Below are 14982 nucleotides of genomic sequence, written 5' to 3'. Positions count from 1 at the left end.
GAGGTTTGAGCTCTTTGCATATTTGAGGAAAATGTGTGCGACTCTCTGGCCTGAGTCCAGGAGGTGAAGAACACAAAGAGCTCCTTCTGTGGGAGCAGGACTCCTCTTTTGTCGTTGTTGTTGTTTTCCCTGTGTGTGTGTGTGTGTGTGTGTGTGCAGTCCACACCATCAGATGTTCATTTTTAATTATTGACACGTGAAGGATTAGCGGAGGTGGAGTTTTTTTTAAACTGAATTATTGAAGTGTTTCTCTGCAGCGCTGCCCTCAGTCACACGTGTGTGTGTGTGTGTGTGTGAGTGAGTGAGTGTTGGTTTGGGATGCGTTGTGTGTGTGTGTGTGTGGGGGGGGGTTTGGGTGTTGGTGGTGAATTAAGTAGAGCGGGCAGGATAATGAGGCTGTGGCGGCACGGTGTGCCAAGCCACAAGGCTCTGGCAGGCGCTGAATCCCTGGCTGTTTATCTGCACAGAGCTGATGCTGCTGCTGCTGCTGCTGCTGCTGCTGCTGCTGCAGAAGACGCTGCAGATGCTGCTGCTGCTGCTGCAGCAGACATTGCTGCTGCTGCGGTCGGGAAGGAAAACTTTACAAAAGAAAAACAGATAAGTCAGCAGTGATCTGTGTGTGTGTGTGTGTGTGTGTGTTTTACACATGATAGAGCAGTGGTTTAAATGATTCGCTTTGTTCGTTCTTCACAAAAAAATTCATCCAGAATTCAGAGCTTTTATTGTGAAACAGAATTGATCTTTAACTGACATTTTACATAATGACATATTAAAACTCAGCTTCTGTGAACACTCCTCTGAAATGTCTCTGTGGTGAATAGTGTCTGTTCAGCAGTGACGAGAAGTTTCTGGCTCATAATCTCTGTTCCAGTTCAGTCCAAAGGTGCTGGATGAGGGTTAAAGGTCAGATTGAGGTCTGTGCAGGTCAGTCAAGTTCTACCACACTGAACTCAAAGTCAAACCATGTCTTTATTGTCCTTGCTTTGTCCAAAATGTCTCTGTATGATTGTCCAAACAGCTGAGTTCAGTATTTACAGTATGTTTGGTTTGAAAAATAAAAAGTTTGCAGAGTAAATAACTGTAGCAATGCAGTGATTCTTTAAATTTAAATGATGCACATTCATTATTCGCAGTAAGAAAAGGGGAAATTATCGTAACATTAGGGGCGGGCCATAGAATATGTGATACATGATCCACGATACAACGACTCTGTGATAATCAATATATGACGAGACAATCATATAACGATGCATCACGATGTCTAAGTGAAGAGAAGTGCACCCGCGTGTGTCATATCGCACAAGGAAAGACGACCATATTCTTTTTTCAGTACAAATCAGAATCATGAAGATACGATGTTTTTTATATTACTCTGAGTTTTTACTCCTGAGCTCGAGGTTGAATCTGAAGAAGAAAAAAGGCTTCACTTCTCTCACAGCCACTGCAGGTTTATGTTGTTAGCCATTACTCTGCGCTCTCCGCTCTGATATTCCATGTTTCAAGTTGACGTTTCACCTTTGTGGAGCCAAAAACAACGAATCAAAAGTTCCCCGTGTTCCTGCAGCTTCTCTCGTTTTCTCTTTTGTTCTTTAAAGTCGAACTTTCAGCTCCGAGCGCTGAGGCAGAAAACACAGAAAGCCTCTTGTCTTCATACAACAGGAACTCAGTCCACACTTTCCTGACCAAACGTGTCCAAGGTTAGAACACGGGAATCAAACCCAGCACCGACTTGCTGCGAGGCAATAGTGATAACCACTACACCACCGTGTCAGGTGGTCAGAGGTCTGAGGAGGTGACTGATGTATGGAGAAGTTGTTTTATTTGTCGTTACCTTGTTGGTTGGTTCGCTAGCCTTGCTCATAGGAACTCCTGCTCAGGATTCAAACCGGCAACTCTCCAGTTACAAGTCAAATTCTCTGTCTGCTTTGGCTCTGGGAATTTCTAAGATGCTTTACGTAGTTTAATGTCTGAAAACGGTGACGAATCATCAGTAAACGTCTCATGGACACCTGCCAAGACAGGTTGTGGTGAAAGGAAGAGGAGGAGACGTCCACTCTCTCCTGTCCTCTGTGTGTGTGTGTGTGTGTGTTAACTTGCTGTTCTTACTCTTTCTATTTAAATCAAAACATAATCCTGTTACAATGCAGTCACTGTGTGAGGGAACAGAGGAGAGGAAAGAGGAGAGGAGAGAGGAAACAAGGACATAGTTTCCTTGACATCAAACAAATCACATTTACTTTGTTTCTGTTCATGAAGAACAACAAAAGTTACGTACTGCACCTTTAAACACATCATGTTTGCAATTTCTTAAAGGTCAAGGGTCAAACTAATCTTGACCTGGTCCTCTTCATCACTGAGGACAAACTCTCACAGTGAGACAGTTTGACCCCGATGACCTTACCACAGGCCCCCCCCCCTTTGTGTGGTTGTGTAGGACAAACAGACGAACACATAGGACTCTGATGATAAGAGTATAGATCTGATACACAGGGTTTCCAGACGGCGGCAGCAGGGGTCGACCACTCAGTGACCACACACACACAGATATGAGATCGTCCCTTTGCTGCTGCCTCTCCCTCTCTCACACAGACACACACACTCACACACACACTCACACAGACACACACACACACACACACACACCCCCACCCCCATAACCCGCCCGTGGCTTCCTGCTAATTAAATCTCCGTGCTGTCCATTAGACGGATAGAGTGAGTGAGACTGCTGACTCAGCACAGGTACGGCGAGCAGCTCCTCGCTGTAATGGCTCGCAGAGGTTTTTTCAGAGCCCGGGCAATTCATTTGGCCGCCACGTCCTGGGTCACCGCAGGCTTTCAAGGGTGCAGAGAGGAGGAGTGGATGGGTGAGGGAGGGAGGGAGGGAGGAGAAGGAGGAGTCATAAGCTAATACTGTCAAAACACTCGGCTGTGTCCTCTAAAATGTACTGACATGCTCCTTCTATAGTCTCTCTCTCTCACGACTCGTCAGCTGTTTATGAAACAGTCGTCGATGTCGCGATGTTTCAGGACGATGTCACGTGTGCAGCGTCGTCCACGTCAGAAACCTTCACCATGTTTACAGAGCAGAGTTCACACAGTGTGCGGCGTCTGCCAAGACGGGTTGAGGTGAAAGGAAAACTGGGGAACAGAAAGGTGATTAAACACAAACAAATCTTTAATGAAGAAAACTAAACGTGTTCTTGTTTTATAATAAAAAAACGTATTCACAGCGGAATCGAACGAGAGCGTGTGAAAGTCTCGTAGAGCAGTCGAAAAATGATTATTCACAATTATAATCAAGAATTAGACAAATAATTACAATTACAAATAAGTGCTGGTACACAAATAAAAGTTCCAACATTTGCCAATTATCATTTATTAATCAGCCAATTATGACAAGTGACACATTTTTGATTCTATGTTGATTTAAAGGATTTAATGTAAAGATGTCTGTGGTTAAACTCTGCACTGCGACTTTAACTCTGATGTGGCTGTAAATCAGAGAAAAGTTGAGTTAAACTGTGAGTGAGTGAACGTGTGAATAAGTGAACGTGCTGCAGAGAGTCAAAGCTCCGCCCCTCACGTTTATTAATGCAGCAGCTTCATAAACGTGTGCACGACGTGTGGAGATGAGACCATAAACCTGCTGTGTTTGTGTCGGAGCGTCCAGTCAGCACCTCCTCCTCCTCCTCCTCCTCCTCCTCCTCCTCTCTCTGTCCGTCTGTCCTGCAGCAACACCATAAATTTGTCATTGTTTATTAGCTGTCACTTCCTAAATAGTACTTGCTGCATCTGGCAAACAGTATGTCCTCCCTCCCTGGGGGAGGAGGAGGAGGGAGGAGGAGGTGTGGAGTTACAGCAGGGACACATTCACACGTTCACCTGCCTGACGTCGTCCAAAGATCCTTCCAGTCTGATTTATTCCACATAAATCCATCATATGGAGTGACACAAAGATAATCCCGCCCCCTGCTCTACGTCACTATTCCCTGACACTTTTCCCCTTTACCTGAGATTAAGGTGAAATAAGGCGCATGAGATAAGTGACTTTTATAACACAATGAAACATTTCTGCCCCACATCATCTCTAAATCTGCACGTTCAGATTATCGTTCTATCTGACATGGTTCGTGACACTCTAGCGCCCCCTGTTGACGAGCCACCACTGCACTTTTTATGTTTCCATCTTCAAATATTGATTATTATTATCACTGTAATGGTTATTATTATTATTTTGAATTATAAAACGGGTTAAATTAGAAATAAATAAAAACCTCTGAGTTAATCCTAATCTGTCTTCAAGATGTATTAAACCCCGCCTCCTCTACTGACATCTTCTTAAAAGGTGTAAATATTATTGTATTATTATGTATGAATGGAGTAAACGACTTGTGTTACATTTGCAGTAAATCGTTGTTTTTGTCCACGTCAAACATTTAAAACTACAAAATAAAACGAGACAAATGCAAGAGAAGGAGAAAGGATGGAATGAACAAGGTGGTAGGGGAGGTAGGAAGGAGGGAGTGTAGGCCATAAAAGATGTAAAGAAGGAAGGACGAGTGAAAGTGAGGAGGAGAAGTAAGGAATGAAGGATGCAGCTGCCTCCTCATTCCCACAGTCTGTCTGTGTGGTTTGTTCTGCTCTAGACTTCATTCACGATTTTACCTCATTAACATCTCATCTGCATAACTTGGTGCCGCCCCCCCCACCCCATCACACACACACACACACACACTCACACTGAAGAGTCTTAATCCAGGAAAAGCCTCTGTGCTGCAGATGAAAGTGATCTGTGTCGTCCACACACTCACCAATTAAAACCACACACACTGACCTCGTCAGGACCTCATGGAGACTAAAAACCTGGTCCTAATGAGGCAGAATCTCATTTCTTAAGGATCTAGTTAAGTTTAGAACGAGTTGTTTGTTTGATCCTCTCAACGTGTCAGGGGTTTTAGGATTAGGATTAGTCGAGTCACTTTCATTTAGATAAACTAACATCACTAACACGGTTAAAGGTTAGATATTAACTAGTTCTGGTTAAGGATTGGTTTGGTTAAGAAGCTGAATCATCACTTTAGTGGATGTGCTTTTGTTAGTAAATTAATCTGATCACTGGCGTGGGATTGAGATTAAGATTTGTGTGATGTTTTCATTCATCATTTTCCTCTACAATCTACATAAACAGCTTTTGCTACTATTTAGTCCAGTGGTTCCCAGACACTGGGTCAGGACCCACAGATGGGTCAAGGGAGATTTTATTCAGGTCCCCCAATCAAACACCTGCTGTGGTGTCTGATCTGTCTTCGTCCACATTTAGTTTGTGTTTTACTTACTGTTGAGGATGTGACTCACAACAGCTGAGTGAAAGAATGAAATAGTCAGGTGTGTGTTGTGTGGGAGGGGGGGGTTGAGGGGGGAGGAGGAGGCAGCTCAGGGTTTCCAGCTTTCGCTGTCTCAAGAAGATGTGAGCCAGATGTTGGAGCGCCGGGGTTTGGTTGGCAAGCTGTCGCAACGCAACACAACACACACACACACACACACACAACACTGCAGCTTCCGACTGTCCTCAAGGTCAGTGTCCCTGCTACGCACATGCGTACACACACACACAAACACACACACACATACACACTTTTGTACAGCAGTCTTAGTGAGGACACTCACAGACTAAATGCCTGACCTTTGACCTTAAACTAACATTAAACCTGAGAGGGATCTCTCCTCTGTGACTCCTCCTCCTGACGGCTGCAGCTTCAGCAGCTTCAAAAGCTTCAGCAGGAGCTTCAGTAGAAGTTTCAGCAGTAGCTTCAGCAGCAGCTTCAGTAGCTTCAGAAGCTTCAGCAGCAGCTTCAGCAGCAGCTTCAGCAGTAGCTTCAGCAGCAGCAGCTTCAGTAGAAGTTTCAGCAGTAGCTTCAGCAGCAGCTTCAGCAGCTTCAGAAGCTTCAGCAGCAGCTTCAGCAGCAGCAGCTTCAGTAGAAGTTTCAGCTTCAGCAGCAGCTTCAGTAGCAGCTTCAGCAGCAGCTTCAGCAGCAGCAGCTTCAGTAGAAGTTTCAGCAGTAGCTTCACCAGCAGCTTCAGCAGCAGCTTCAGGAGCAGCTTCAGCAGCGGTTTCAGCAGCAGCTTCAGCAGCAGCCAGCAGCTTCAGCAGCAGCAGCTTCAGTTTCCAGCAGCAGCTTCCTTCAGCAGCAGCTTCAGCAGCAGCTTCTTCAGCAGCAGCTTCAGCAGCAGCAGCTTCAGCAGCAGCTTCAGCTTCAGCAGCAGCTTCAGCAGCAGCTTCAGCAGCAGCTTGCAGCAGCAGCTTCTTTTTTTTTCAGCAGCAGCTTCAGTAGAAGTTTCAGCAGCAGCTTCAGTAGAGGTTTCAGCAGCAGCTTCAGTAGAAGTTTCAGCAGCAGCTTCAGCAGCAGCAGTTTCAGCAGCAGCTTCAGCAGCAGCTTCAGCAGCAGCAGTTTCAGCAGCAGCTTCAGTGTCCACAGCTGCTTGTCGTGGACAGAGAAGCTGCGTCTCGTCTCTTCAGACAGAAACCACTTGTTCTTGCTCTCACACATTAAAGAACTCAACTCTGAACTTTCTCCTCTTTGCATTTTGTTACAACTTCCTCTCGTGTGATTGAGAGGAGGAGGGGGGAGTTGTTTTGTGGAGGGGGAGTACAAGGGGGAGAGAAAGTGATATTTCTATTTTGTGGGCTGGTCCTGCACTGGGCTGAGCTGAAATGACAAGCTTAGGTTGGGGGGGTGTATTATTCCCTCCTTCCTCCTCCCTCCCTCTGCAGTGGGGAGGAGGGGGGAGTGAGGCGGGGGGTGAGGAGGATAATTTGTGTGGCTGTAGCCGAGCTGCTCTCTCCTGACCTGAGGAATAACTCACAGCAGCGGCAGCCTCACTTTGTTTTCTGGTGCGTGAGGAGAAACTCCAGCTCGCTTTTCCTTCTTTTACTGCCCAGTTATTATCCTGCTCCTCCTCTCCTCTCTTCTCATGTCTTCTCTTTTCTTTCCTCTCCTTCCATGCCACGTTTCTCCTCTCCTCTCCTCTCCTCTCCTGTGTCAGCATCTCTTGTGTTAGCAGCAGTGCTCAGGCTCCAAGGGCTTTTGGGGGAGACTGACTTTAAGATGCCACCAGAGCAATTAGCTGCAGGCTCTATTAAAGCATCCTCCTCCTCCTCCTCCTCCTCCTCCTCCTCAGTAACCCCTTCACACCCTGCACTTAAATCACACCCTGCCAGCTGTTTTTAAGGTGGTACGACTCGTCTTCATAGTTTGTCTCTGTCTGTGGTTTGGAGACGGAACGATCTGCTGATACTGATTTAAAACAGGAATGAATGAATTAAGACTTGAATTAAGAGTGTGTGTGTGTGTGTGTGTGTGTGTGTGTGTGTGTGTTCCTGCTGCAGCAGCCTCGTCGCTCTCGTGCTGATCAATGACTCTGAGCAGACGTCTGATGTGAATTCATGTGTTCAGCTATCAGTGTAGAGTCATGATCTATGAGAGTATTGATCTGTGTACACACACACACACACACACAGGTCGGTGGTTAAAGTATCAATGTTGTGACAATATTGATATTTACATGAAAGTATTACATTTATACTCAGTCTTTGTGTTCTTATACAAGAGTATTTAAAAAGAAACATTAATGTGCTCATAATGTCACAGTGAATGTGTGATTGTGTCACACCATCGTGAAGTTTCTTGTGCAGCTGTGGTTGTTATGTTGTGGTTCAAACATGCGGCCCGTGGACCACATGCGTACCTCCAATCAGTTTCATGTGGTCCACCATTTAATTTCTGTACGTGTGCTTAATTATTCAATTCATTTTATTGTGAATTTTAGATCACGGAGACTTTTATTTTGAAATTTGGTTAGTGATGGTCACAAATATCGTGATGGAATACAGTTGCCTCCACACTGACCAGTCTAGATGTTCTGTGACCTCCAGGTCATTTGAGTTTGATTGAACTCATTCATGCGTGACCTTTGATCTAGTGACACGTCCTCTCTCTCACTCATTCATTGCTGAGTTTCCACCTCTTCGTACCGTCTATTTTACGTTATTTAAGATTGAAATCATTGAAATGGATGCATCTAAGAATCAGAGTCACTTCCTTGCTCTCTCTCTCTCTCTGGTCCTGTGACGCTGGTTTGTCTCATGACATTTAACCATCACAGTGACTCTGGAGCTGAGTGTAAAAACCAGCCAGGTGAAGACTCTGTCAGTGACTGTGTCTCAGTCGCTCAGAGATTATGTTGCCTCAGCCTTTTTATATCATCTTCATCTTCATCATCATCTTCTTCTTCTCCTGTAAACTCCTCCCCGCCCTCCTGCCTCTGCTGATTAACCCTAACATTGTGTTTCCCTGCGCTCTGCTCCGCCCAGCGAAAAGAAATTGAGTCGTTTGCCTTGTTGTAAATAAGTTAATTGGTCTCATTAAGCATCCTGTGTGTGTGTGTGTGTGTGTGTGTGAGGGCGATCGCTCAGCACAGAGAGGAAAAGGGAGGAAGAATCCGTGATAGATGGAGCAGAGAGGTCACAGAGGTCACAGAAGAGAGGCATTTTGTGTAGTTCTGTCTTTATCTGACGTGTAATTATAATAATTATGACACGTCAATTCTTACCCATAACACAGAAACTCGACCGGAGCAGAAATGATCGTCAGACTGTGGTTTGACTCAAAACACACTTAGTTTGCATCATAGGTCCTTATAAAGAAGGTAAACTGCTCACTGTAGCGTAAGAGCCGAGGGTGAGGAGGCACGTTCTTCATCATCTGACAACAACAACAGCAGCAGATCGTCCTCCATGTTCTCCTTTATCCTTAATAATGGCCAATCATCTCTCTCTCTCTCTCTCTCTCTCTCTCTCTCTCTCTCTCTCTCCGCTCCACATGACATTTAATCCGTCATCTTTGTTTTCCTCACACACACTGCAAGCTGTTGCTGGCAGATCCTGTAAAGACTCAGAGTCCATCTGGAGAGCGGACACACTCTTTTCTTTCTCTCCGAGTGTGTGTGTGTGTGTGTGAGTGAGTGAGTGAGTGAGTGAGTGAGTGAGTGAGTGAGTGAGTGAGTGAGTGAGTGAGTGACACGTCCTCAGCAGGTCCCGAGGGTGCAGCCCCAGGACGTCACAGCAGTCTGACGGCCTGTCACGCAAACAGCCTCAGTCAGAGAGCAGAAACCACAGAGTGGAGCTTTAACTACACTTTACTTAAAGATTCCAGTTTTTAACGTCTGTGCTCGTTGATTTACGCGGCGGTGGAAGCGGCGGCCGCTGCCCGGAAACAAGGAAATCAATCTGGGAAAAGTGACAGCGTCAGAGTGGTGGAATCATTTTGTAGAGCAACTTTGAAAATGAGCAAAGTCATTACTTGTAAAAGGCCTGAGTGTAAATCCTGAGGTGTGAGTGCTGCTGGTGACACACACACACACACACACACACGTGAAAGTGTGGCACTCAGCGCTGCAGTGGCCAGGATTGTTGCCTCACAGAAAGAAGGTCTGGATCAGGAGTTTGATTAACCCTTTAACAATTTAAGACATAAGTCTTAAATTGTCTGCCTGGAATTTCTTTTGCTTATTTTAACCATAAAATGTTAAAAACCTTTAATATCTGGCAGTTATTTACACTTTACTGCATTTTAAAACATTGTATTCACGATACACAATAAAGTGCAAGTTCTTAGCTTTCAGAAACAGAATAGTTCCGGTAACATAAATTGTCACGTTATTACAGTGATGTAAAAAAAAACGCTTCAGCAGCAGCAACTTTAGCAGCAGCAGCTTCAGCAGCAGCAGCAGCAGCAGCAGCAGCTTCAGCAGCAGCAACTTTAGCAGCAGCAGCTTCAGCAGCAGCAGCAGCAGTAGCTTCAGCAGCAGCAGTAGCTTCAGCAGCAGCAGCTTCTCGTTCTCACCTGTAATTAATCTGACGTGTTAACGTCTGTCATCCTCACCGTCACGTAAATTAAAAGCATGTCTTCCCTACACACACACACACACACACAGTGACACAGACAGACAGACAGGTCTGGTGGTGACAGACAGCTCTAAGCTGATTAGGTTTTCAGTTTTTTTGTGTCATTATTGATTGAGGACAAGGAAGCAGAAGTGATTGTGAGTCTGTAATCACTTCAGCCTTTCAATTAAAAACCAGTAAAACCCACGTGTGTCTGAGAGCAGTGTGTGTGTGTGTGTGTGTGTGTGTGTGTGTGTGTGTGTGTGTGTGTGTGTGTGTGTGTGTGTGTGTGTGTGTAACCTGCCTTTAATTGTCCCTGTTGTCTTCTTTAGCTTCATTACTGTTGTCTGCAGTGGTCCTGATGGAGTGCAACACACACACACACACACACAGACACACACACACACACACACAGGTCTGAGCAGCTGCACTGCATTGACTTCCTTTCATGTTAAACACACTAAACAAAGTCTCTAACTTTAATCTTAACCAGTTCATGCTTAACCTTAACCAAACTTAACTGGTTCCTCAGAGATGAAGTTCTGCCTCATTAGGACCATGTTTTGGTCTCCATGTGGACTACAGGTTGAGTAGAGTCACGCTGAAGTAACAATAGAAGACGTTTGAAGTCACTGATGGTGGCAGCAGTGGATCAACCTCTCCTGTGTGCTGTTAAATCACTGATGATGGTGGCAGCAGTGGATCAACCTCTCCTGTGTGCTGTTAAATCACTGATGTTCTCTCTAGGGCTTGGTGCAGGTTTGGTGCAGGTTTAGTTCAGGTAAGGTGCAGTTCAGGTAAGGTGCAGGTTTGGTTCAGGGTATGGTTCACAGTTCATTCAGGTTTTCAGGTTGCAGGTAGGTTTGGTGCAGGTTTGTGCAGGTTTGGTTCAGGTTTGGTGCAGGTTTGCAGGTAAGGTGCAGGTTTGGTGCAGGTATGGTTCAGGTTTGGCAGGTGCAGGCTTGGTTCAGGTTTGGTTAGGTTTGGTGCAGGTTAGGTTCAGGTTTGGTACAGGTTTGGTACAGGTATGGTTCAGGTTTGGTGCAGGTTTGGTTCAGGTTTTAAGGTGCAGGTTTGTTGCAGGTTTGTGCACAGGTTGGTTCAGGTTTCAGGTTTGGTTGCAGGTGCACAGGATTTTGGTGCAGGTTTGGTTTTCAGGTTTGGTTCAGGTTGGGCTTGGTTCAGGTTGTCTGCAGGTTTTGCAGGTTGCAGGTTTGGTTCAGGTTGTTGCAGGTTTGCAGGTTTGGTTCAGGTTTGGTGCATTTGGTCAGGTTTGTGCAGGTTTGGTCAGGTTTGTTGCAGGTTTAGTTCAGGTTGGTGCAGGTTTGGTGCAGGTGTTGGTTGCAGGTTTGTTGCAGGTTTGGTTCAGGTTTTGCAGGTTTGGTCAGGTTTGGTTGCAGGTTTGCAGGTTTGGTTCAGGTTGGTGCAGGTTTGGTGCAGGTAAGGTGCAGGCTTGCAGGTTTGGTACAGGTATGGTTCAGGTTTGGTGCAGGTTTTGGTTCAGGTTTTGGTTCAGGTTTTGCAGGTTTGATGCAGGTTTGGTTCAGGTTTGCAGGTTTGGTTCAGGTTTGGTGCAGGTTTTGCAGGTTTGGTTCAGGTTTTGCAGGTTTGTTTTGGTTCAGGTTTGGTTCAGGTTTGTTGCAGGTTTGGTTCAGGTTTGTGCAGGTTTGGTTCAGGTTGGTTCAGGTTTGGTGCAGCATTTGGTCAGGTTTGGTGGTTGCAGGTTTTCAGGTTTGTGCAGGTTTGGTTCAGGATTTGTTGCAGGTTTGGTTCAGGTTTGTTGCAGGTTCAGGTTGCAGGTTTGTTCAGGTTGCAGGCAGGTGCAGGTTTGGGTTTGGTTGGTTTTTGTTGCAGGTCAGGTTTGGCAGGTTTGGTTCAGGTTTGGTTCAGGTTTGGTGCAGGCAGGGTTTGCAGGGTTCAGGTTTGGTTCTTGGGCAGGTGGGGCAGGTGCAGGTTTGGTCAGGTGGTAGGTTGGTGCAGGTTTGCAGGGTTTGGGTTTCAGGCTTGCAGGTTTGGTTCAGGTTTGTTCAGGCTTGGTTCAGGCCTTGGCAGGTTTCAAGGTTTGTTCAGGTTTGGTTGCAGGTTTTTTCAGGTGGTTCAGGTTGTGGTCTTGCAGGTTTGCAGGTTGTTGCAGGTTTTTCAGGTTTGTTCAGGTTTTGCAGGTTTGGTGCAGGTTTTTGGTTCAGGTTTCAGGATTGGTGCAGGTTTGGTGCAGGTTTGGTTCAGGTTTGTTGCAGGTTTGTTTGCAGGTTTGTCTAGTTGGTTGCAGGCAGGTTTTTGGTTCAGGTTTGCAGGTTTGTTGCAGGTTTGGTTCAGGTTTGTTGCAGGTTTGGTTCAGGTTTGTTGCAGGTTTGGTTCAGGTTTAGTTCAGGTTTGGTGCCGGTTTAGTTCAGGATTGGTGCAGGTTTTACAGAGCGACACAAACTCTTGTTGTTTCCAGTCCGATGCTGATGGAAACTTATTCTTGAGTGAAGCAGATGCAGATTTTATTAGATGAGGGATTAGTAAAGACTTGTTCGTGAGGAAATTTTCTCCTTTTTCAGGGTTAAGACCTGGGTTAGGGTAAGGGTTAATCCCGCCCCCATATTAGAGGGTAATTGGCCAGATTTTGGTCACGATCTGGTCCTTGTGACAATCGTCTTCAGATTTCAGCCTGATTTGAAGAGATTATCTGGCTAAATGATCCTATAGTGTGAGGGATTAACTGATGAGTCTACCTCCATTTGATCTGTTTCTATTCTGAAGTCACGTTAAATCACGCAAGTTCCTGTGAGAGTTTCCCAAATCCCTGGAATCTCCTCCCTGAAAGTGTTTGTGTGGTCCTGCGTCTAATCTGTGTTTTCTCTGGATTAAAAACGTTAAAAATTGGTTATAAAAGTTAAGTTTGTCTGTCGTCTGACACGTTTTTGAAAATCCTCTGATGAGGAGCAGAGCGTTAGGGTTAGGCACTGTGTGTGTGTGTGTGTGTGCGCGCGCGCGTGTGTGCGTGCGTGTGTGTGTGCTGGCGCCGTGTGCAGTGAGTCCCTGCGGCTGCAGCCTCTCCTGCTGGGCTGTGAAACTTTAGAGGCAAACATGATGAGACACACACACACACAGAGAGAGAGAGAGACAGGCATGCACACATGTTTCCACGTGCACATACAGACAGTTACAGTGAGGACACACATGTACTCACTGACCTCTGTTACGGCACATTTCTGTCCGTCCACGTCCACCAGTTTTTCCAACATTAGTATTTTTTTACCATTTCTTCTCTTTTGACGCGGCTTGTTTGTTTGTTGCATTTATTTATTTTAAAAAGTGTGTGTGTGTGTGTGTGTGTGTGTGTGTGTGTGTGTGTGAGATGCTGACGCAGTTACCTGTGTTGAGGTGACAGCAGCCCCAGCTTCACATCTGCTCTTTAATTATCTGGACTGGGGTGTGAATGCACACGCGCAAGCATGCACACGCACACACACACACACACACACAGAGGTAAGAAAACAAAACACACCAGCGTTTTGTTTCTGCCGCTGACGTTAAAACTCTTCCGTGTCCCTGAACTCGGAGCTTCAGGAGATTCTTGGATAATTGAATCAGAGTCTGTTTTTAAGTAAAGTAAGTGCAGCAGCGGTGGACACAGAGGACACGCTGGACACTATTTATACCAATAACTCCTGACTGTGTTCACACACACGCACACACAGCTGCGTGTTTGTGTCCACGTCCGTGCAAACAGCGTCAAAGTCGACATCGCACACACCGCTGCTCTGAAGAAGTCGCCAGGTTTCACACGTGTGAATCGAACAGTTGGACGTTTATATTCCTTGTTTCTGTCTCTTATGAGTTCAGGAGCACTTTACTTTAGCAGCTAAAACCAAAGTGTCGCCCCCTGCTGGACGCCTCACACTGGTGTCTTTTGCCGCGTCAAATCAAGCGTGACATTGGGAGGTCATGTAGTTTGTGAACATGGTAAATAACTTGTGCAAATCTACTGTATTTATATACCCTAGAGTTGTGATGGGATGTGAAGGCCACAGGAATACGTTCATAATCCTGTAAATCCCTGTAAATCAGTAGATTTAGAACAATAACACAGTAAAAGACAAGTCCACTAAGTTAGAAATAAGGGTCTTCTTGTAAGGCTCCTTAAAGTCATTCTTCTTGATGATTTAAAATGAGACACAGCTGCAGGTCCTTCACGTTCTCACTTATTTACATTCATCACATTTACTCTTTGCTGTAATAGTTGAAACAGAAACAGCTGTTTGTGGAAAAGTCACAAAACACAGAAGTCACTTTGGACTTTTTGGACGTTGTTGTTGTTGTTATTGTTATTATTGTTGTCGTTGTTGCTGCTGCTGCTGCTGTTGCTGTTGTTGTTGCTGCACTCAGGATTGAAGGCATAAAACAAATGTAATGATGTTGCTAATAGGGGGAAAAAGCCCCGCCCATCCCATCAAACCACACCCAGTTCTAGCCTGGGAAGCTCCGCTGTGTGTTTGGTGTTCTGGTGCCGTGTAGCTGTACACACACACATTCTGGTCCAGCGTTATGAGTGAGGACTCTGACCTTTAACCTTAGAACCAACCAAGTCTGTGTCCTCACAAAGGTGTATGTACAAGTACACACACACAAAGTGCAGTGCTGCCCTTCACGGTGCAGCACTGCAGAGAGGAAGAGAGGTGTGTCCACGTGTGTGTGTGTGTGTGTGTGTGAAACGTGCCCTCATAAATAATTCCTCTCCATATTGCTTTTAAACGATAGCATCCCACGGCCGGCCCGTCGCGGCGTGCAGCGCGCCCATAAATGATACTGTCACGGCTAATACACGGCTTCCATTATTAAGGAGGCGTGGAGCGGACGCTGCTGCTGCAGCAGCACTTTGCCCAGTGCTGCCGTCGCCTTCTTCTTCTTCTTCTCCTCCTCCTCCTTTTTCTTCTTCTCCTTCTCCTTCTTCTTCTTCTCTTTCTTCTTCTTCACGCCACAGTCAAAACCCAAAAACAGCGCCGCAGCCTAAATCAACAAATGGACAGACAGAAGAGGCCGGGTCAGCCGGA

Source organism: Solea senegalensis, linkage group LG14 (genome assembly GCF_019176455.1).
Source record: "Solea senegalensis isolate Sse05_10M linkage group LG14, IFAPA_SoseM_1, whole genome shotgun sequence".
Classification (NCBI taxonomy): domain Eukaryota; kingdom Metazoa; phylum Chordata; class Actinopteri; order Pleuronectiformes; family Soleidae; genus Solea; species Solea senegalensis.
Note: the sequence above shows the minus strand (reverse complement) of the source record.